Raw genomic sequence first — 23,251 nt, 5'->3', positions numbered from 1 at the left:
TAAAATGAAGAAAATCAAATACACAAGGAAAATAGTACTCCAAAGGACTAATGGACAACATGAACCACAGCTGGGCCCAGAAGAACTAGGTGGTGCCAGGCTACCACCACTATTTGCTCTGATTGGCTACTCACAGCTGATCCCATCATGGAGGTGATCATCTTATATCTCACCATAGACATAAGTACATCATTATACAACTGCCAAACTACATCATAACTGGCCAAACCACTGAGAAGCATGGTCCAGCCAAGCTGACACACAACCTTAACACAGCACAGAGGGCAGCAAGTTGTGTCACGTGGCTTTGGTTCTCATGTATACCTGGGAGGCACACACAGGGAAAGAAGCCACACTGGGCAGAAGTTGGGCTTCCCCCATGCTAGGCAGGGCCTGAGATTCCCATGGGGCACGCTCTTTCCATCTCCAATAGGCTTCAAGGTGCTACCTGAGGTCACCCTTCCTTGCCCACGTCAAGGCAGCTGTGGATTTCAGTAGGAAAACTGAGGCAACTTCCTCAGGAAAGCTGTATTAAAATGCCATTCCTTCCTGTCAGGGGCTTGGCACACACACTCACTTTGAAATTGCCACTGATAGCTCTGCCTTCCCTGATCTAGCCATCTATCTTCCTTGAGCAGCTGGGATCTCCAAGGCCTGACAAAGAGCAGCACCAGTCTCCACCATTAGTCACCACCTGACATTGACTACAAGCAACTACATATCTCTGTCCTTTCTCCTCTGGAATAAGAGGTGAGTTTGGTACCGCCCTCCCAGGGCAGTTGTGAAGCTGAAGAGGATGTTGCAAGTAAAGGCCCAGTTACCTGCAGCTGTCACAGTCACCACAATCACCATCAGCCCCAGGCCCCACACAGCACAGTGGGGAAGGAGTCTAATAAGGTGTTATGTCATGTGATTCAGGAGAAACTTTCACCTGGTGTTTCAAACGTAGTCTTGGGCCAGGCTTGAAAAATGCACTTACTCATGGCCTCACCCTTCTGTTTGTTAACCCCAAGCACCTGCTGCACATTAGTGTCAGCTCCCAGGATAGCAGTAGAGATAGCCATGCAGGGAGGTGAGCAGGCAGTGCAGGGGACCAAGTGCTATGAAGAAAGAGGTCTGGGGCTGTGGAAGCCAGCCCACCTTGGGCCAGAGGAGTATGCCAGGAAATCCATTTTCAAAGGATCCTGGAAAGAGAGCCAAGAGGGCTGGGGCCATTCAAGGGAACGTAACAGCCTTGCAAGGCCTGAGGCAGGAAGGACAGGGAGGCTTTTAAGAGAATAAAGCAGAATAATGTGGCCGCAGCCTACTGTGGTAGGTAGGTAGTATAATATTAGTTCAGACCATGAATTGTATGTAAGTAGGTATAAGAAGTTCAAATTTTACTCCTAGTATAAGGGGCAGCTATTTGCAAGTTTTAACATGAGCAAAGATATGATCTGATTTCAGTTTTTAAAACTATCACACAGTGTGTAACTTCTAATATAATAGTCGGAGGGGGATGAATGATAAAAATGCTCAGAGATTTCCACTGCCTTTCACACCTACTGGTCTACCAATAACAGCTAGAAAAAGTGGGGAAACTTGTTTTTAAGTGTTTTAGAAAGCATTGCAGGCCTTCCAAGTCAGTGAGGACTCAAGACATCAAGGTCCCAGACAGAGGGAAGCAAAGAGAGGTGAGTTTGACATTCATTACCAATGATTCCCATCTAGCTGTTAGCCAGTGAGGAGGCACTGCTGAGAGGCTGAACAAAGCTTTTGGCAATTTCTCAGAATTTCTGGAAAGAAAGGAAAGGCCATGCCCCACCAATGAGGAGGTGATCTGGTAAGCCCTTTAGGGCTCTCAGTTCTGTCACCCAAAGGGGTACAACTTCAAAGTAACGGTGGACTACAAAAAGGCCCATCCTCAAATGTAAAATGGTGCAGCTGCTGTAGAAAACAGGCTGGAAGTGCCTCAAAAGGTTAAAGAGTAATCTCATGAGCTAGAAATTCCACTTCTAGGTATATACTCAGAAATGAAAACATATATCCATACATAAACTTGTGTATGAATGCACATAGCAGCATTATTCATAATAGCCACAAAGTGGAAACAACACAAATGTCTACCAACTGATGACCAGAAAAACAAAATGTGGTATGGCTGTACAATGGAATATTATTTGGCCATGAAAAGGAATGAAGTTCTGATACATGCTACAAAATGGATCAACCTAGAAAACATGTTGAGTGAAAGAAGTCAGACACAAAAGGACAAATATTATATGGTTCCACTGATGTCCAGAATAGGCCAATCTATAGAAACAGAAAATAGGTTAGTTGTTGCCTGGAGGAGGTAGTGGGGAGAACAGGGGTGGGGGTGGAGAGGTGGGTGTGTGTGTTGACTGCTAATGCATTCAGGGCTTCCTTTTTTGGGGATGAAAATGTTCTAAAATTGATTGTGGTGATGGTTACACAATAATGTGAATATACTAAAAAGCCATTGAATTGTACACTTTAAATGGATAAATTGTATGATATGTAAATTATATCTCAAAAAATGTAATACAAAAAAACTCACCTTCACACACACTGAGACCCAGATTCAAGTCAGTTCAAATTAAGATCTTCCCCTGTGCTAACAGCCTTCCAGAAGCAAAGAAATTCTTTCTGGAAAAGTGTAAGATCATCCAAAGCCTCGCATTATATCTACAATTTCTTTATAGTTATTGCTAGTATTACATTAGAAGAAAAAAGAAGTTCTGAAAAATGACAGGAAGTGACTTAAATGAAAAGAAAAATGGACATTAAAAACAGATCACTAAGGATCTAAATATTAGAGTTATCAGGGATGGATATCAAAACAACTGTGATTAATATGTTCAATAAACTGAGAGAATTTAAGGAAAAAATCAAAGAAAATTCTAAAAAACAGAAGAGTGAAAATAAGAAACAAAAACTCAACAAATATGACTTGATTTGTAAACTTTCACTTAAAGCACAATAAAAAATATATAAAAAACTCAACAAATACGTGTAACAGTGTATTAAGCACAATGAGGAAAGTGTTCATGTACAGAAAGATGGGACAGAAGAACATATCTGGACTGAGGCACAAAAGTGGAAAGTAGAGAAACAATCATAAAAGACATATGGGACATAGTGAGAAACGTCTTGCATATGTCTACTTGGAATCCCAAAGGAAAGGGGAGAGAAAATGAAGCAAAGACAATTTTAAAAAGATAATCACAAAGAATTGTCCAAAAACTGATGAAAGCTATCAAGCCGTAGATACAAAAGTGTTATAAACTGTAAGCACACAACACCTAGACACAGAGATAAATTTTTTAAGCTGCTAGGAAAAAGAAAAACATAGATTACCTTCACCAGAGCAACATAAGACTGACAGAAGACTCCTCTCAGAAGCAATGAAAGCCAGATGAAAACGGAATTGCATCTTTAAAGAGCAGAAAGAAAATATCCACCAACCTACTATTATTATACTCAGAAAAAAAATCCTTGAAGAACAAAGGCAAAAACACAAATTTTTTCAAACAAACTAAATCTGAGAGAATTAATCACCAGGAGACCCACACTAACAGAAATACTTCAGGCTAAAGTGTGGAAATGCAGGACTGAATGAATAGGAATAGAAAGAACAAATACGTAGGCAAATCTAAATGATTATTGACTGTACCAACAAAAATAATAACAATGCCACGTGGGGTTTGAAATATATATAGAATTTATATATAAGACAACAATATCACAAAAGTTTGGAGGTGTAAACAAAGTGTTCCAAGGTCCAAGGATACTTACAAAATAGTTAAAGTACTCATTAAGTTAGATTATAATTACTGAGAGATACATGCTATAACCTCAAGGCTAACCCCTCAAATATAATAATAGAATGTATTCCTAACAAGTTAACAAAGAGTTACAAAAATTAAGTAAAAATATATTTAATGGCTCTGAAAGAAGATAAGAAATTGAAGAAAAAGAAACATAGAATGAGAGGGACAAAAATAATGAGGAACATGGCCTATTTTAACATAAAATATATCAGTAATTGTACTAAATGTACCATATTTTATACAAATAACATGCACCTTCTACCTTTGTCACCTGTACCCTTTGCCCATGAGATTTTTTGTAAGTGCCACTATGCATGTTGCTGTATGTTACATGTTGCTGTAAAATATATTTAGCATAGTATAAGCTTATAAAAATACCTTGCGGGGAGAAGGGCGTGGTTTGCAAACAAACATAGAAGGTGCAAGTTATTTGCATAGAAATATGGTAAATGAACTGAATACTCAAAAAATTAAGGCAGACTACATATGTCATGGATTGAATTATGTCCCCCCACCCCCCCAAAAAAAGGTCTGTATTAATTTGGTTAGGCCATGTGTGGTTGTCCTCCATTTTGTGATTTTCCTATGTGTTATAAATCATAATCTTTGCCCGTGGTTAAAAGGATTAGGGTGGGATGTAATACTCTTGCTCAGGTCACCTCCCTGATCCAATGTAAAGGTAGTTTCCCTGGGGTATGGCCTGCACCACCTTTTATCTTACAAGAGATAAAAGGAAAGGGAAGCAAGCAGAGAGTTGGGGATCTCATACCACCAAGAAAGCAGTGCTGGGAGCAGAGCACATCCTTTGGACCTGGGGTTCCTGGGCTGAGATGCTCCCAGACCAAGACAAGACTGATGACAAGAATCTTCCCCCAGAGCAGGCAGAGAGAGAAAGCCTTCCCCTAAAGCTGGCACCCTGAATTCGGACTTCTAGCCTACTGGACTGTGAGAGAATAAACTTCTCTTTCTTAAAGCCATCCACTTGTGGTATTTCTGCTAAGACAACATAAAAAGAAAAAGTGTATGTTGCTTATAACAGAAACACCTAAAAGGACCCAGAAAGGTTGAGAGTAAAAGAATGGAAAAGATACAAAAAAAGTTGATGTAAAAATACTAATAGACAAACTAGATTTTAAGTCAAAATCTAAAAAAAAAAAAATTAATAGACATGAAGAGGGACATTTTCAAATGATAAAATGACCAATCCACCAAGAAGATATACAATTCTAAACATGTATACACCTAATTGCATAATTTTAAATTACATTAAGCAAATATTGATGAAACTTAAAGGAGAATTAGACAAAGCTACAAACTTAGCGGCAGGCTTAAACATGCCTCTCTCAACAACAAGCAGACAAAAATTAAGGATATAGAAGATCTGAACAACACAATTAACAAATTTGGTCTAGGTGACAAATATAGAAAAGTACACCCAACTGCAGAATTCATTCTTTTCAAATGCACATGAAATATTTAACAAAACTGGCAACATGTTGGACCATAAAACAACTCTCAAGTTTAGAATTTACTCAGTGTGTTATCTAGTCATTCTAAATAAAAAAATGCTAGCAAAAAATAAATTTGGCAAATGTTTAGAATTTGAAGAATCAATACATGGTCAAAGAAGAAATCACAGTGGGAAGGGGGCAGAGCCAACATGGCACTATAGACAGAAGCACCACACTGTCCCTCTGCAGCAAAAACTCAAAAAAAAATAAGTAAAACAAAGACAGACATCAATCCTGGTACCCTAAGCATTAAATGAAGAGAGAAAGAACTCAGCCAAGCACTCAGTGGAATAAGAAATTGACAGAGAACAGAGAGCGAGGAGAGGTACATGTGGAGGTCCCCTATCAGCTAACAGAGCACAGATTTGCCATCTTGGACTCCTGTCAGATATCGGTGGACAGAAAGTATGGGAAAGCAACTTTGCTGAGCTCCCAGAAGGAGACAGAGCACCCGGTAACCAGTGACATACGTTTTCCCAGCCCCTATCTCTCTCCCCTCTGCTCGGCCTCAGCTGCTTACTAGCTGGTTACAATAGCCCAGCTGGCCGGGAAGTACAGGGTCTGTGCCACTTGGATTCCTCCCGCCCACATCAGAGATTGGCAGACAGGGAGTATGGAAAAGCAGCTTCACGGAGCTCACAGCAGGAGACAGAGCACCTGGTAACCAGCAATACATACTTTCCCAGCACCCCACCCTTCTTTCCCCCACTCAGCGTCCACTGATTTTTGCCAGCCACAGTCTCTTTGCCGGGAGGCACCGGCTCCAGCCCCATTCGGGTTGGATTTGCCCCACCCACACTAACTAGCTCCATCAGTACCATTTGTTTGTAGCTGGTGTTGCTTCTTTCCGATTCTTTTGGTTTTTTCCTTGCCACACACCACCTCCCTCGCCTTTCTATCAAACACCTGCCAGCTCTGCTTCTTCTTGAAAGGCTATGAAGCACCACTTAGCTGAGGAACTGCTTCCCAAGTCCGAGGTGTCACACTCGTGGGATCCCTGGGGCCTTTTTCCTTTAAAAAATTTTTTTTGTCTTCTTTTCTTTTGTTCTGATTTGTTTGTTTTCTTTTTGTGGCTTTGAAGTCCCTTCTAGCCACGTTGTACTGTCCAGCTTGGGAACCACTTCCCCAGTCTGCACAGCTGTACTGGTGTGATCCCTGGAGGCATTTCTTTTTCTCTTTTTTCCTTTTGTCTTTCTTAATTTCTCAGTTTCTTGTCTGTCTATATGTACCTTCTTTCTCCTGCATACCTGGAGCTGTGTGATACCTCTGCCCCTTCTAGCCAGACTGTACTTCGCAGCCTGGGAGCCACTTCCCCAGTCTTCACAGTTGCACTGGTGGGATCCCTGGGGGCTTTGCTTTTATTTTTTCTAGTTTTTTTGTATTTTATTTGTTTTCCCTTTTTTTCCCCCCTTTTGCTCTTCTCCACTTCTCGGTCTCCCATGTCTCTACTCCAATAGGAAACTCCCTTAGCACTCTTTGTGTATGTGTGTGTGTGTTTGTTTGTTTGCTTTTGGGTCCTATTTCTCTCTCCTTTCCGATACTCATCTTAACTCCACACATCACAACTTCTTCTTCCTGTCTATCTGCACCATGCGCTGAACATCACACCCCCAAACAGAACAGGCACAGCCTACCAGTACCTGACCTGTGCTGATTCCAGGCCCACCCTGTAAGCCCTAGTACGTGCCATAAACAACCCATCCCTGCTCCTCCCTTCAGCTAGATCTGCCATGCTGCACCATAGATGAGTGACTGGCCCTGCCCATTGGACAAGAACCTGAAAAGTATCATCCCCATAGATGAGCAAACAGCAAAGAACGCACAACCCTCCTGCTCAAGCATAACAAAATAAAACAAAAAAATCAGGAAAAAAACAAACAAATCTACAATCAACAAAGAGAATAACTACTGAATGTCCTGAATACAGCAGACAATATAAAACACATTAAAAAAAAAAAAGATAGGATGGTTCCAAAAGGCATTCAAAATAAAACACCAGATGACTTTCCAGTAGAAGAAAAGGCACTAGAACTACCTGATAAGGAATTCAAACTCTAATATCCAGAGCTATCCAAGAGTTGAAGCAAAAAGCTGACAGATATGAGGAAAAAAATGGGCAAATGCATGGAAAAGGCAGACAAATTCATGGAATGTACAGGCAAAAACACGGAAGAATTCAGGAAAATAATACAGGAACAAAATCCCAAAATAAATTTACAACTAGAAATCATACAAAAACAATTAGAAATCCAAAAGATAAACAAGATTTCAGAAATGGACAGCTTCATAGAAGGGCTGAGGAACAGATTTGAAACAATGGAAGACAGGATCAGCAAAATTGAAGACAAATACTTGGATACAACCTTGAGGAAAAATCAGATAAAAGGAGGAAGAAAAATGAAGAAACCCTGAGAATTATGTGGGACACAACGAAAGCAAAAATTTGCGAGTAACTGGAGTTCAAGAACAGGGAGAGAAAATGGAAAACACAAAGAGGATCATTAAAGAATTACTGACAGAAAATTTCCCTAATATCATGAAAAGCTGACCATCCAAGAAGCTCAACAAGCCCCATATAGGACAGACCCCAAAAAAGAAAATCACCAAGGCATATCATAATCACACTCACTAAAACCAAAGACAAAGCATCCTGAGAGCAGCTCGAGAAAAATGAAAAGTCACATACAGAGGGGAAACAATAAGACTAAGCTCTGATTATTCGGCAGAAACCAAGCAGGCAAGAAGGGAACAGGACGATATACATGAAACCTTGAAAGAAAAAAATTGCCAACCAAGATTAGTATATCCTGCAAAACTCTCATTCATATGTGATGGTGAAATTAGGACACTTCCAGATAAACAGAAATTGAGGGAATATGTAAAAACCAAACCAAAACTTACAAGAATTATTAAAGGGAGTCCTTCAGTCTGAGAACAAACATCATCAGATCACAGCCTGAATCTAGGATTCAAGATTGTACCAGCCAGATACCAACCTAGGAAATTAACTCTCAAGGACTATCCAAAACCAAAAGAATTACAACAGGGAACCAGAGAGATTAATCTGTAAATGACAACAACACCAGAACAATAAAAGAGGGAATAAATGGTATTGCTATAGAACTTTCTAATGGAGAGGAAGGCAAGGTGATACCAAGTAATAACAGACTGGTTCAAACCTAGAAAGATGAGAGTAAATTTCAAGGTAAACACAAAGAAAGTTAACAAACCTACTAGTCAAAATAAAGAAGATAAACATAAGATCTCAGTAAAAACAAAATCCACAAAAATAAATGAAAAATTTTCACAAACAAAAGGAATTCAGCACAGGAGAGTAAGAGGAACAAAGAAAAACGGCAGCACTGCAAAAAAAAAAAAAAAAAAAAAAAAAGCACTACAAAATGACAGCAGTAAACTCACACCTATCAATAATTACACTGAATGTAAATAGCCTAAATGCACCCATAAAGAGATAGAGAGTGAAACAATGGATTGAAAAAAAAAAAAGGATCCATAAATATGCTGTCTACAAGAGATACACCTTAAAAACAAAGACATAAATTTATAAAAAATTGAATAATGGAAAAAAATATATATCAAGCAAACAGCCACCAAAAAAGAGCAGGAGTGGCGAAGCTAATCTCAGATAAAATAGACTTTAAAACAAAGTTCACCATAAAAGACACAGAAGGGCACTATATAATGATTAAAGGGACGATCCACCATGAAGACATAACCATAATAAACACCTACACACCAAATGACAGGGCTCCAAAATACATAAACTCTAGCAGCACTGAAAAGAGAAATTGACAGCTCCACAATATTAGTAGGAGACTTCAACACACCACTCTTGGTAAAGGACAGAACATCTAGAAAGAAACTCGACAAAGATACAGAAGAGCTAAAGGCCACAATCAGCCAACTTGAACTCATAGACATATATAGGACACTCCACCCAACAGCAGCAAAGTACATATTCTTTTTCAATGCACATGGAATATTCTCCAGAATAGACCACATCTTAGGCCACAGAGCAGCCCTCAACAAAATCCAAAACACTGAGACAAAACAAAGTATCTTCTCTGACCACAATGCCATCAAGGCAGAAATCACCAAAAGGAAGAGCAAGGAAAAAAAATCAATTACATGGAAACTGAATAACACTCTGCTTAAAAGCCACTGGATAATAGAAGAAATCAGAGATGGAATCTAAAAATTCCCAGAATAAAAACACATCATACCAAAACCTTTGGGACACAGCAAAGGCAGTGCTCAGAGGTCAATTTATAGCAATAGATGCACACATCAAAAAAGAAGGGACAAAATTAAAACAGCTACACAAGTCAAACAAAGAGAAAGAGAACAGCAAAAAAAAAAAAAAAAAAAAAAAAGCCAACGGCCACCAAAAGAAAGGAAATAATAAAGAGCATGAATAAATGAAATAGAGAATAGAAAAACAATAGAAAGAATCAAAACCAAAAGTTGATTCTTTGAAAGGATCAACAAAATCGACAAACCACTGGCCAAAATGACAGAAGAAAAACAGGGGAGGATGCAAATAACCCAAATAAGAAACGAAATGGGAGACATTACAACCGACCCAACGGAAATAAAAAGAATCATAACGGAGACCTATGAAAAACTATACTCCAACAGGAAACCCTGGTGGCGTAGTGTTTAGGAGCTGCGGCTGCTAACCAAAAGACTTGCAGTTCAAATCCACCAGATGCTCCTTGGAAACTCTATGGAGCAGGTCTACTCTGTCCTATACACTCGCTGTGAGTTGGAATTGACTCAAAGGAAACAGGTTGTTTTTTTCAATTCCAACAAATCTGAAAACTTAGAGGAAATGAACAAATTTCTAAAAAGACACTACTTACTCAACCTAACACAAGATGATGTTGAAAATCTGAACAGACACATAACAAGAGAAGAGATTGAAAAGGTAATTAAAAAAAAACTCCCCCCCCCAAAAAAAAGCCCTGGCCCAGATGGCTTCACTGGAGATTTCTACCAAACATGGAGAGAAGAGCTTACACCAGTACTGCCCAAACTATTTTAGAACATAGAAAAGGAAGCAATACTTCTGAATTCCTTCTATGAAGCCAGCATAACCCTGATACCAAAACCAGGCAAAGACACCACAGAAAAAGAATATTACAGATCAATATCTACCATGAATATAGATGCAAAAATTCTCAATAAAATACCAGCCAATAGAATTCAGCATCTTATCAAAAAAAAAAAAAAAAACACCATGACCAAGTAGGATTCGTACCAGATATGCAAGGATGGTTCAACATTAGAAAATCAATCAATGTAATCCACCACTTAAATAAAAGGAAAGAAAAGAATTGTAAGATCATCTCGACTGATGCAGAAAAGGCATTCAACAAAGTCCAACACCATTCCTGATAAAAAGTCTCAATAAAATACGTATAGAAGGGAAATTTCTCAACATAATAAAGGGCATCTGTGCAAAACCAACAGCCAACATCATTCTTAATGGACAGAGGTTGGAAACATTCCCTTGAGAACAGGAAAAAGACAAGGATGCCATTTATCACCACTCTTATTTAACATCATGATGTAAATAAGGCAAGAAAAAGAAATAAAGGGCATCCGAATTGGTAATGAAGAACTTAAACTGTCCCTATTTGCAAATGATATACTACTGTACACAGAAAACCCAAAAGACTCACGAGAAAACTACTAGAACTAATAGAAAGATTCAGCAGATTAGCAGGAAACGAGATAAACTTACAAAAATCAGTTGTATTCCTATACACCAATAAAGGGAATGATGAAAAAGAAATCAGGAAAACAATACCTTTTCTAATAGCCCTAAAAAAAAAAAAAAAAAACTTAGGAATAAATCTAACCAGGGATGTAAAAGACCTATACGAAGAAAACTACAAAACGCTACCACAAGAAACCAAAAGAGATCTACATAAATGGAAAAACATACCATGCTCATGGATAGGTAGACTCAACATTGGGAAAATGACAATTCTACCAAAAATCTTTTTTTTTATGGTAGTGCCCTTTTTTAAAAAATTTTTTATTGTGCTTTAAGTGGAAGTTTACAGTCAGTCTCTCATACAAAAATTTATGTACACCTTGCTATATACTCATAGTTGCTCTCTCCCTAATGAAACAGCACACTCCTTCTCTCCACTCTCTATTTTCGTGTCCATTTGGCCAGCTTCTGATCCCCTCTGCCCTCTCATCTTCCCTCCAGGCAGGAGGTGCCCACATAGTCTACTTGATCCAAGAAGCTCACTCTTTGCCAGTATCATTTTTTATGCCATAGTCCAGTCCAATCCCTGTCTAAAGAGTTGGCTTTGGGAATGGTCCTGTCTTGGGCTAATGGAAGGTCTGGGGACCATGACCTCTGGGGTCCTTCTAGTCTCAGTCAGACCATTAAGTCTGGTCTTTTTCTACCCAAAACAATTTACAAATACAATGCAATCCCAAATACCAATAACATTCTTTAAAGAGATGGAAAAATTAATCATTAACTTTATACGGAAAGGGAAGAAGCCCTGGATAAGTAAAGCACTAGTGAAGAAGATATAAAAATAAAGTAGGAGGACTAACAGTACCTGGCCTCAGAACCTACTCTACAGCTACAGTAGCCGAAACAGCCTTTTAGTGGTACAACGACGGATACATTGACCAATGGAACATTATTGGGAACTCAGATGTAAATCCACCCACCTATGGTCATCTGATCTTCGAAAAGGGCCCAAAGTCCATCAAATGTGGAAAAGACAGTCTTTTAACAAATGGTGCTGACGAAACTGGACATCTATCTGCAAAAAAATGAAACAGAACCCATACCTCACACCATACACAAGAACTAACTCAAAATGGATCAAATACCTAAAATAAAGCCAAAAAGTATAAAGTTCATAGAAGAAAAAATAGGATCGATGCTAGAGGTCCTAATACACGGCATCAACGGGATACAAACCATAACCAACAATACACAAACTCTAGAAGATAACCTAGATAACTGGGATCTTCTAAAAATTAAAAACATATGCCATCAAAAGACTTCACCAAAAAAGTAAAAAGCGAAACTACAGACTGGGAAAAAAAAAAAAAAATTTGGCTATTACAAATCAAAGTTCTAATTTCTAAAATCTACATGAAAATCCAACACCTCTACAGCAAAGAGACAAATAATCCAATTAAAAAATGGGCAAAGGAAATGAACAGACACTTCACCAAAGAAGACATTAAAGCAGCCAACAGACACATGAGGAAATGCTCACAATCACTAGCCATTAGAGAAATGCAAATCAAAACCACAATGAGATGCTGTCTCACCCCAGCATTACTGGCAGGAATCAAAAAAACAGGAAATAACAAACATTGGAGAAGCTTTGGGGAGATCAGAACTCTTAGGCACTGCTAGTGGGAATGCAAAATGATACAACCATTTCGGAAAACAATATGGTGCTTCCCTAGAAAGCTAGAAATAGAAGTACGATCCAGCAATCCCACACCTAGGAATATATCCTAGAGAAATAAGAACCATCACACAAATAGACATATGTACACCCATGGTCATTGCAGCATTGTTCACAGTAGCAAAAAGATGGACATAATCTAGATGCCTATCAACAGATGAATGGATAAACAAACTATGGTACATACACAAAATGGAGTATTACAAAACAGTAAAGAACAATGATGAATCTGTGAAGCATCTGATAAAACTGATGAATCTGGAGGGCATTTTGCTGAGTGAAATAAGTCAATCACAAAAGGACAAATATTGTATGAGACTACTACTGTAAAAACTCATGAAAAGGTTTACACACACAAAAAGAAACAATCTTTGATGGTTACGTGGGAGGGGAGGTGTGAGGCTGGAAAAACACTAAATAGGCAATAAATAAGTAGTAACTTTGGCGAAGGGTAAGCCAGTACACAGTACTGGGAAAGCCAGCACAACTTGTCCAAGGCAAGGTCATGGAAGCTCCATAAAAAAAAAACAAACAAAAAACAGTCCCGTTGAGTCGATTCCAACTCATAGCGACCCTATAGGACAGAGTAGAACTGCCCCATAGAGTTTCCAAGGAGCACCTGGCGGATTTGAACTGCCAACCCTTTGGTTAGCAGCTATAGCACTTAACCACTATGCCACCAGGGTTTCCGGAAGCTCCATAGACACATCCAAATTCCCTGAGGGACCAAATTACTGGGCTGAGGACTATGGGAACCATGGTCTTGGAGAATATCTATGTCAATTGGCAGAACATAGTTTATAAAGAAAACGTTCTACATTCTACTTTTGTGAGTGGCATCTGGGGTATTAAAAGCCTATGAGCAGCCATCTAAGATACTGCACTGGTCTCACACCTTTGGGAGCGAGGAAGAATGAGGAAAACTAAAGATGCAACGGAAAGATTAGTCCAAAGGACTAATGGACCACATCTACCAAGGCGTCCACCAGACTGAGTCCAGTATAACCAGATGGTGCCTGGCTACTACCACTGACTGCTCTGATAGGGATCACAATAGAAGCTCCTGAACAGAACTAGAGAAAAATGTAGAACAAAATTCTAACTCACAAAAAAAGACCAGAGTTATTGGCCTGACAGAGACTGGAGAAACCCCAAGAGTATGGCCCCCGGATACCCTTTTAGCTCAGTAATGAAGTCACTCCTGAGGTTCACCCTTCAGCCAAAGATTAGACAGGCCCAAAAAACATAAGTATACTAAAGTAGCACACCAGCCCAGGGGCAAGGACTAGAAGGCAGGAAGGGACAGAAAAGCTGGTAAAAGGGAACCCAGGGTCGAGAAGGGAGAGTGTTGACACGTCGTGGGGTTATGAACCAAAGTCATAAAACAATATGTGTACTAACTGTTTAATGAGAAACTGATTTGTTCTGTAAGCCTTCATCTAAAGCACAATTTAGAAAAAAGATATAAAAAAAAGTCTAGCCAATAGAATTCAGCATCATATTAAAAGAAAAAGAAATCACAGTGGAAAAATGTTTTTAATATTTTAAATTGATAATGAAAATATGATGTATCAAAGTTTGGGGATGCAGCTATATCCAAGATTATTGTTTAGTGACAGTTATGTAGCCTAAAATGCCTAGATTAGAAGAAAGGCTAAAAAGTAATTAAGTATCCTTTTCAAGAAATAGGAAAAAATAAAGAAAACCAAAGAAAGCAGTAGAAACAACAACGTTAACAACAGAAATTAAAGAAAGAGAAAACAAATATAATAAGAAAATCAATATCACTAAATGTCAGCTTTTTTTTTTTTAAGACTGATATTTTTTCACAGGAACACAACTACCACATAAATTGAAGAAGGAATGTACTTTATTCAAAACCTTACGAAAAGTTGTTTCTATTTCAAAAAGTCACATAACCAACGGCAGCATTGCTGGTGGTATTCGAGTCACCACGACAACACTTGTACCGAACAGTCTGCATTTGCGGCTACAGCATTTATAGTCATTCTAAGTATACGTACGAATATACCTACTTAGCTCTTCTTTCAAAATGTCAAATATAAATAAAAAATGTGGGCAAATATTCATTTAAATATTTGAAATATTTCAGTTATATATATTGCACAGATGAACAGTCACCAACGTGCCTATTCTACCAATGCATTTTTTCTAATTAAGCCAAGTAACCCATCAAGATTAAGTCAACATTTTACAAAGGAACATGTTGAAGAAACTGGCAAAGATATACCATATTTCTGATACTTAAATAAATTGAAAACTGCAATACTGTCACTGGGATGTTTGAAAAATGTTCTATTCAGAAAGAGATACATTTCATTTTTCTTACAGAACATTAATGATCACAAAATATGATAAACCACACAGCATTCGATAAAAATGAATCTTAGCTGTATAAGAGATTACTTCAAAGGTGATGAAAAAATTAAATAACTTCCTTTATTCTATTGACCAATACTGCTTTAAAAAGGTGGCAAATATGCCCAAATCAACTGCATAATACAAATAAAATCTTTATTACAAGTGGATGATAGCATCCTGCATGATCATGAAGCTTTACCATTTACATTTGTAATGTTTGCAAGGATATAAAAAGTTGTAGAGAAAACGTTATTTTCAAAATGAGTGTCGTGAACACATAAGAATTGTCAATATTTGAAACCCTTAAAATTACTTAAAGGAAAAAAAAATCCCTTTTCCAACGGCATTGCTCGTTCAACAAATGGCAGCAATGTAAGGTAATAGCCAGTTTTAAAAAGGTGCAACAGGTATTTTAACAAGTCACTTTATTCATTAGCACACTTAATTACCAAGAATCTTGGAGGAAGAGCTCAAAGATCAATGAATGTTTAAAACTAATGCCTCAACGATAGATTACTCATAATCTATCAAATGTCAATGAAGAAGGGTTCGAATGCTTTGTTCAACTCAAAGGAATAAGAGGCTCTCCAAAGGAATTTTTTTTTTTTTAAGATTTGGTTCATTATATAGACCTCTAGGGAATTTTTGATGTGATCAATGAAAAATAAGTATCAAATTTGAAATATAGCAAAACAATGAGGGATATATTTCAAACATATTTGAATTTATAACTGTTTTTAATGTATAATGTATATCATTGTACATTTTCAACATATTTGTGTTTTTATGTATATCTTAAAATATAGCAGAAAAGCTGAAAACCAGAAAAATAAACACCCATATGCCTACTACCTAGATTCAACAATCATAAGCATTTTTCCATAATTGCTTCTCAGGTATGTGTATATTTTGATTGAAACATTTTGACATGAAATGCAAATATCATGCCACTTTACCCCTAACTTCTTAAGCATGCATATCCTAAAAATAAGAACATTATCTTACATAACCACAATGTCATTACCACAGCTAAAAAAAATTCAGAATTTTCTAATGTCATCTAATAGTCCATTTTCGTATGTCAATTGTCCCCCAAATGTCTTTAATAATTGCGTATGTTGTGTTTAACTAGGATGCAATAGAGGTTCAAGCATTGCATTCTTTTGTTGTGACTCTTTAACCAACCAATCAGCTGCCGCCGAGTCTATTCTGACTCATGGTGACAGCATGTGTGTCAGGGTAGAACTATGCTCCATAGAGTTTTCAATGACTGATTTTTCAGATCTCTAGGTCTTTCATTTGAGTTATCTCTGGGTGAACTCAAACCTCCAGCATTTCGATTAACAGACTGCCATGTCTTTCTGCTACAGGGCCCTGGGTGGGTTAGACCCATCAACCTTTGGGTTAGCTGTTGAGTGCTTAACCACTGTGCCACCAGGGCTCCTTTCTGTAAAGATTACAGCCTTGGAAACCCTGTGAGGCAGTTCTACTCTGTTCTGTAGGGTCATTATGAGTTGAAATCGACAGTAATGCGTTTTTATGCTTCATTTTGCTTTACATCAAGAGGCAGAAGATGACAGGTCATGTGCCTATTACTAATGGTATCATGAGGACAAGCAGGGGACAGGCACATCCATCATTGTAGAGGTCCATTTATAATGTAATCTCTGGGGCAATACTAGATGAGCTCATTATAGAACTTTAAGTAAAGGATATCAACCTCACTACAGTTAAGGGAATTATCATGATTTTATCAACAAATATAACCCATTTACATCAAGAGGCAGAAGATGACAGGTCATGTGCCTATTACTAATGGTATCATGAGGACAAGCAGGGGACAGGCACATCCATCATTGTAGAGGTCCATTTATAATGTAATCTCTGGGGCAATACTAGATGAGGTCATTATAGAACTTTAAGTAAAGGATATCAACCTCACTACAGTTAAGGGAATTATCATGATTTTATCAACAAATATAACCCATTGACAAACCAAACCTGTTGCCGTTCAGTCAATTCCAACTCACAGCGACCCTATAGGACAAAGTAGAAATGTCCCATAGAGTTTCCAAGGAGCAGCTGTGGATTAGAACTGCTGACCTTTTGGTTAGCAGCTGACCTCTTAACAAGTTTGCCAGCAGGGCTCCATCAACAAGTATAATATTTAAAAATAACCTTGCTCACTGAGGACTTTTATGGGTTTCAGCTTTGCAGCAAAATTTATGTAACATAGCCAAACGAAACCAAAACCTTTGCAGTCAAGCCAATTCTGATTCAAAGATGTTGACTCAGAAATATATGCTGTCAGCATAGAAAAGGATGGAATACTCCCAAACTCATTCTATGAAGCCAGCATAACCCTGATACCAAAACCAGGTAAAGATACCACAAAAAAGAAACTTACAAACCAATATCCCTCATGAGCATAGACACAAAAATCCTCAACAGAATTCTAGCCAATAGAATTCAACAACATATCAAAAAAATAATTCACTATGACCAAGTGGGATTCATACCAGGTATGCAGGGATGGATCAACATTAGAAAAACAATTAATGTAATCCATCACATGAATAAAACAAAAGACAAGAACCACACGATCTTATCAATTGATGCAGAAAAGGCATTTGATAAAATTCAATACCCATTCATGATAAAAACTCGCAGCAAATAGGAATAGAAGGGAAATTCCTCAACATAATAAATGGCATTTATACAAAGCCAACTGCCAATATCACCGTAAATGGAGAGTCTGAAAGCATTCCCCTTGAGAATGGGAACCAGGCAAGCATGCCCTTTATCAGCACTCTTATTCAACATTGTGCTGAAGGTCCTAGCTAGACCAATTACGCTAAAAAAAAAAGAAATAAAGGGCATCCAAATTGGTAAGGAAGAAGTAAAAGTATCTCTACTTTCAGATGATATGATCTTATACACAGAATACCCCAAAGAATCCTCCAGAAAACTACTGGAACTAATAGAAGGTTTCAGTGAAGTATCAGAATACAAGATAAACATACAAAAATCAGTTGGATTCCTCTATACCAACAGAGAGAACTTTGAAGAGGAAATCACCAAATCAATATCATTTACAGTAGCCCCCAAGAAGATAAAATTCTTAGGAATAAATCTGACCAGAGACATAAAAGACCTGTACAAAGAAAACTACAAGACTACTGCAGGAAACCAAAAGAGACCTACATAAGTGGAAAAACATACCTTGCTCATGGATAGGAGGACTCAATATTTTGAAAATGTCTATTTTACCTAAAGCAATCTACAAAGACAATGCAATCCTGATCCAAATTCCAATGGCATTCTTTAGTGAGGTGAAGAAACAAATCACCAAATTCATATGGAAAGGCAAGATGCCCTGGATAAGTGAAGCATTACTGAAGAAGAAGAACAAAGTGGGAGGGCTCACACTACCTGCTTTCAGAAACTTTTATATTGCCATGGTAGGCAAAACAGCCTGGTACCAGTACAACAGAAGATACATAGACCAGTGGAACAGAATTGAGACTCCAGACTTAAATTCATCCACCTATGAGCAGCTGATACTTGACAAAGGACCACAGTCCCTTGATTGGGAAAAGACAGTCTCTTTAACAAATGGTGCTGGCATAACTGGATATCCATCTGCAAAAAAATGAAACAAGACCCATTCCTTACACCATGCACAAAAAGTAACTCAAAAATGATCAGAGACCTAAATATAAAATCTAAGACAATAAAGATCATGGATGAAAAAATAGGGACAATGTTAGGGGCCTAATACATGGCATAAACAGAATACAAAACATTACTAACAATCCACAAACACCAGAAGACAAACTAAATAACTGGGAGCACCTAAAAATCAAACACTTATACTCATCGAAAGAGTAAAAAGACAACCTACAGACTAGAAAAAATTTTTGGCTACAGTAAATCCGTCAGGGTCTCTAAAATCTACAATATACTGCAAAACCTCAACAACCAAAAGAGAAATAACCCAATTAAAAAATGGGCAAAGGATATGAACAGGCACTTCACCAAACAAGACATTCAGGCGGCTAACAGATACATGAGGAAATACTCATAATCATTAGCTATTAGATAAATCCAAATCAAAACTACAATGATATACCATCTCACCCCAACAAGTCTAGCATTAATCGAAAAAAAAAAAAAAAAAGTAAATGTTGGAGAGGTCATGGAGAGACTAGACCACTTATACACTGCTAGTGGGAATGTAAAATGTTGTAACCACTTTGGAAATCAATTTTGCACTTCCTTAAAAAGCTAGAAATAGAAGTACTACATGATCCAGAAATCTCTCTCCTTGGAATATATCTTAGAGAAATAAGAGCCTTTACATGAACAGATATATGCACACCCACGTTCATTGCAGCACTGTTCACAATAGCAAAAGGATGGAAACAACCTAGGTGCCTATCGATGGACAAATGGTTAAATAAACTGTGGTATATTCACACAATGGAATACCACTCAATGATAAAGAACAAAGATGAATCCACAAAACAACTCATAACATGGATGAATCTGGAAGGCATTAAGCTGAGTGAAACTTTTTTTTTTTCAGTGCCGTCGAGTTGATTCCGACTCATAGCGACCCTATAGGACAGAGTAGAATTGAAACTAGTACAATGAAACTAGTAGAGTGAAACTAGTCAGTAGCAAAAGGACAAATATTGTATGAGACCACTATTATAAGAACACAAGAAAAGGTTTAAACACAGAAAAAAATTTTTTGATGGTTATGAGGGTGGGGGTGGGTATTCACTAACTAGATAAAAAAAAAAAAAACTAGATAGTAGATAAGATTTATCTCAGGTGAAGGGAAGGACCACACACAATACAGGGGATGTCAGCACAACTGGACTAAATCAAAAACTAAGAAGTTTCCTGAATACAGCCAAATACTTCTAGGGACAGAGTAGCAGGGGCAGGGGTCTGGAGACCATGATTTCGGGGGACTTGTATGTCAATTGGCATAACAGCTTATTACGAAAACGTTCTTCATCCCACTTTGGTGACTACCATCTTAAAAGCTAATGAGCGGCCATCTAAGATGCACCAATTGGTCCCAACCTACCTGGAGCAAAGGAGAATGAAGAACACCAAAGATGCAAGGAAAATATTAGCCCAAGAGACAGAAAGTGCCTTATAAACCAGAGACTCCATCAGCCTGAGACCAGAAGAACTAGATGATGCCTGGCTTCCACCAATGACCGCCCTGACAGGGAACACAACAGAGAGTCCCTGACAGAGCAGGAGAAAAATGGGGTGCAGAGCTCAAATTCTAGTAAAAAATACCAGACTTAATGGTTGACTGAGACTGGAAGGACCCCAGAACTCATGGCCCTGGACTCTCTGTTAGCCAAAACTGAAAACCATTGCCAAAGCCAACTCTTCAGACAAAGATTAGACTGGACTATAAGACATGAAATGATATTTGTGAAGAGAGTGCTTCTTAGCTCAAGCAGATACATGAGACTAAATGGGCAGCGCCTATCTGGAGGCAGGATGAGAAGGCAAAAAGGGACAGGAGCTGGTTGAATGGATGTGGGAATTCCAGGGTGGAAAGGAGTGTGTTGTTGCATTTTAGGGAGAGCAACTAGGGTCACATAACAATATGTGTATAAATTTTTGTATGAGAAAATAACTGGAACTGTAAACTTTCACTTAAAGTACAATAAAAAAAAAAAAGAAGAAATATATGCTCTCATTTGGATGATATGATGACTGGATTTAAAGATCAGTTATTAATTTACAATACTAGATTGAGTGGTTTTAAACAGATGTGGAATGTATTACCCAGCATTTTCAAGAAAAGTTAATTCAGTTTCAAAAAGGCTGAAGACAAACCTGAGTTAACTGGTCTAATTAAAAAGATTTTGGATCCAATTAGGACTTTCATATCTACGTCTTAGCAAAGAAGCCAAGTTATGGCAGCATTTCCTACTACATATATAGTTACCCAAAGGGTCGGCAGTTCGAATCCACCAGGCGCTCCTTGGAAACTCTATGGGGCATTTCTACTCTGTCCTATAGGGTCACTGTGAGTCGGAATCGACTCGACGGCACTGGGTTTTTTATATAGTTAAGAATGATTCCAGTGTGCTTACTGTAAAAGTCATAAAAATCAATTGCAAATATATGACAGAAGATTTTAAACTAACTTTAATAAACAAAGCCCGTTACCATCAAGTCGATTCTGACTCATGGTGACCCCATGTGTGGCAGAGTAGAACTGCTCCATAGGGTTTTCATGGAAACCATGAAGCAGATTGCAGGGCTTTCTTCTGAGGTACCTCTCAGTGGGTTCAAGCCACAACCTTTCAAGTTGTAGTCCAGTGCCATCGAGGGACTCCAGCTTTTTTTTTTAATTTTTTATTGTGCATTAAGTGAAAGTTTACAAATCAAGTCAGTCTCTCATACAAAAATTTATACACACCTTGCTATATACTCCTAGTTGCTCTCCCCTGAGACAGCACACTCCTTCCCTCCACTCTCTCTTTTCGTGTCCATTTGGCCAGCTTCTGACCCTCTCTGCCCTCTCATTTCCCCTCCAGACAGGAGATGCCCACATAGTCTCATGTGTCTACTTGATCCAAGAAGCTCACTCTTCACCAGTGTCATTTTCTATGCCATAATGCCATAGTCCAGTCTAATCCCTGTCTGAAGAGCTGGCTTTGGGAATGGTTCTTGCCTTGGGCTAACAGAAGGTCTGGTGACCATGACCTCTGGGGTCCTTCTAGTCTCAGTCAGGCCATTAAGTCTGGTCTTCTTATGAGAATTTGGGGTCTACATTCCACTGCTCTCCTGCTCCCTCAGGGGTTCTCTGTTGTGTTCCCTGTCAGGGCAGTCATCAGTTGTAGCCGGGCACCATCTAGTTCTTCTGGTCTCAGGATGATGTAAGTCTCTGGTTTATGTGGCCCTTTCTGTCTCTTGGGCTCTTAATTACCTTGTGTCTGTGGTATTCTTCGTTCTCCTTTTCTCTAGGTGGGTTGAGACCAATTGATGCAGCTTTGATGGCTGCTCGTTAGCGTTTTTAAGACCCCAGACGCCACTCTCCAAAGTGGGATGCAGAAAGTTTTCTTAATAGATTTTATTATGCCAATTGACTTAGATGTCCCCTGAAACCATGGTCCCCAACCCCCTCCCCCCACTACACTGGCCTTCAAAGTGTCCAGTTTATTCAGGAAACTTCTTTGCTTTTGGTTTAGTCCAGTTGTGCTGACCTCTCCTGTATTGTATGTTGTCTTTTCTGTTAACTGAAATAGTTCTTACCTACTATCTAATTAGTGAAAACCCCTCTCCCACACTCCCTCCCACTCTCATAACCATCAAAGAATATTTTCTTCTCTGTTTAAGCTATTTCTTGAGTTCTTGTAATAGTGGTCTCATACAATATTTGTCCTTTTGCAACTGACTGATTTCATTCAGCATAATGCCTTCCAGATTCCTCCATGTTACGAAACATTTCACGGATTCATCATTGTTCTTTATTGATGCATAGTATTCCATTGTGTGAATATACCAGAATTTATTTATCCTCTCATCCGTCGATGGGCACCTTGGTTGCTTCCATCTTTTGGTATTGTAAACAGTGCTGCCGTGAACACAGGTGTGCATATATCTGTTCATGTAAAGGCTTTTATTTCTCTAGGATATATTCCAAGGAGTGGGGTCGCTGGATTGTATGGTAGTTCTAGTTCTAGTTTTTTAAGGGAGCACCAAATCGATTTCCAAAGTGGTTGTACCACTACATTCCCACCAGCAGTGTGTAAGTGTTCCAGTCTCTCCACAACCTCTCCAACATTTATTAATTTGTGTTTTTCGATTAATGCCAGCCTTGTTGGAGCTAGATGGAATCTCACTGGAGTTTTGATTTGCATTTCTCTAATGGCTAATAACCGTGTTTCCTCACGTATCTATTAGCTACCTGAAAGTCTTCTTTAGTGAAGTGCCTGTTCATATCCTTTGCCCATTTTTTCAATTGGGTTATTTGTCTTTTTGTAGTTGAGTTTTTGCAGTA

Source organism: Loxodonta africana, chromosome 17, assembly GCF_030014295.1.
Source record: "Loxodonta africana isolate mLoxAfr1 chromosome 17, mLoxAfr1.hap2, whole genome shotgun sequence".
In the NCBI taxonomy this organism is placed as follows: Eukaryota; Metazoa; Chordata; class Mammalia; order Proboscidea; family Elephantidae; genus Loxodonta; species Loxodonta africana.
Note: the sequence above shows the minus strand (reverse complement) of the source record.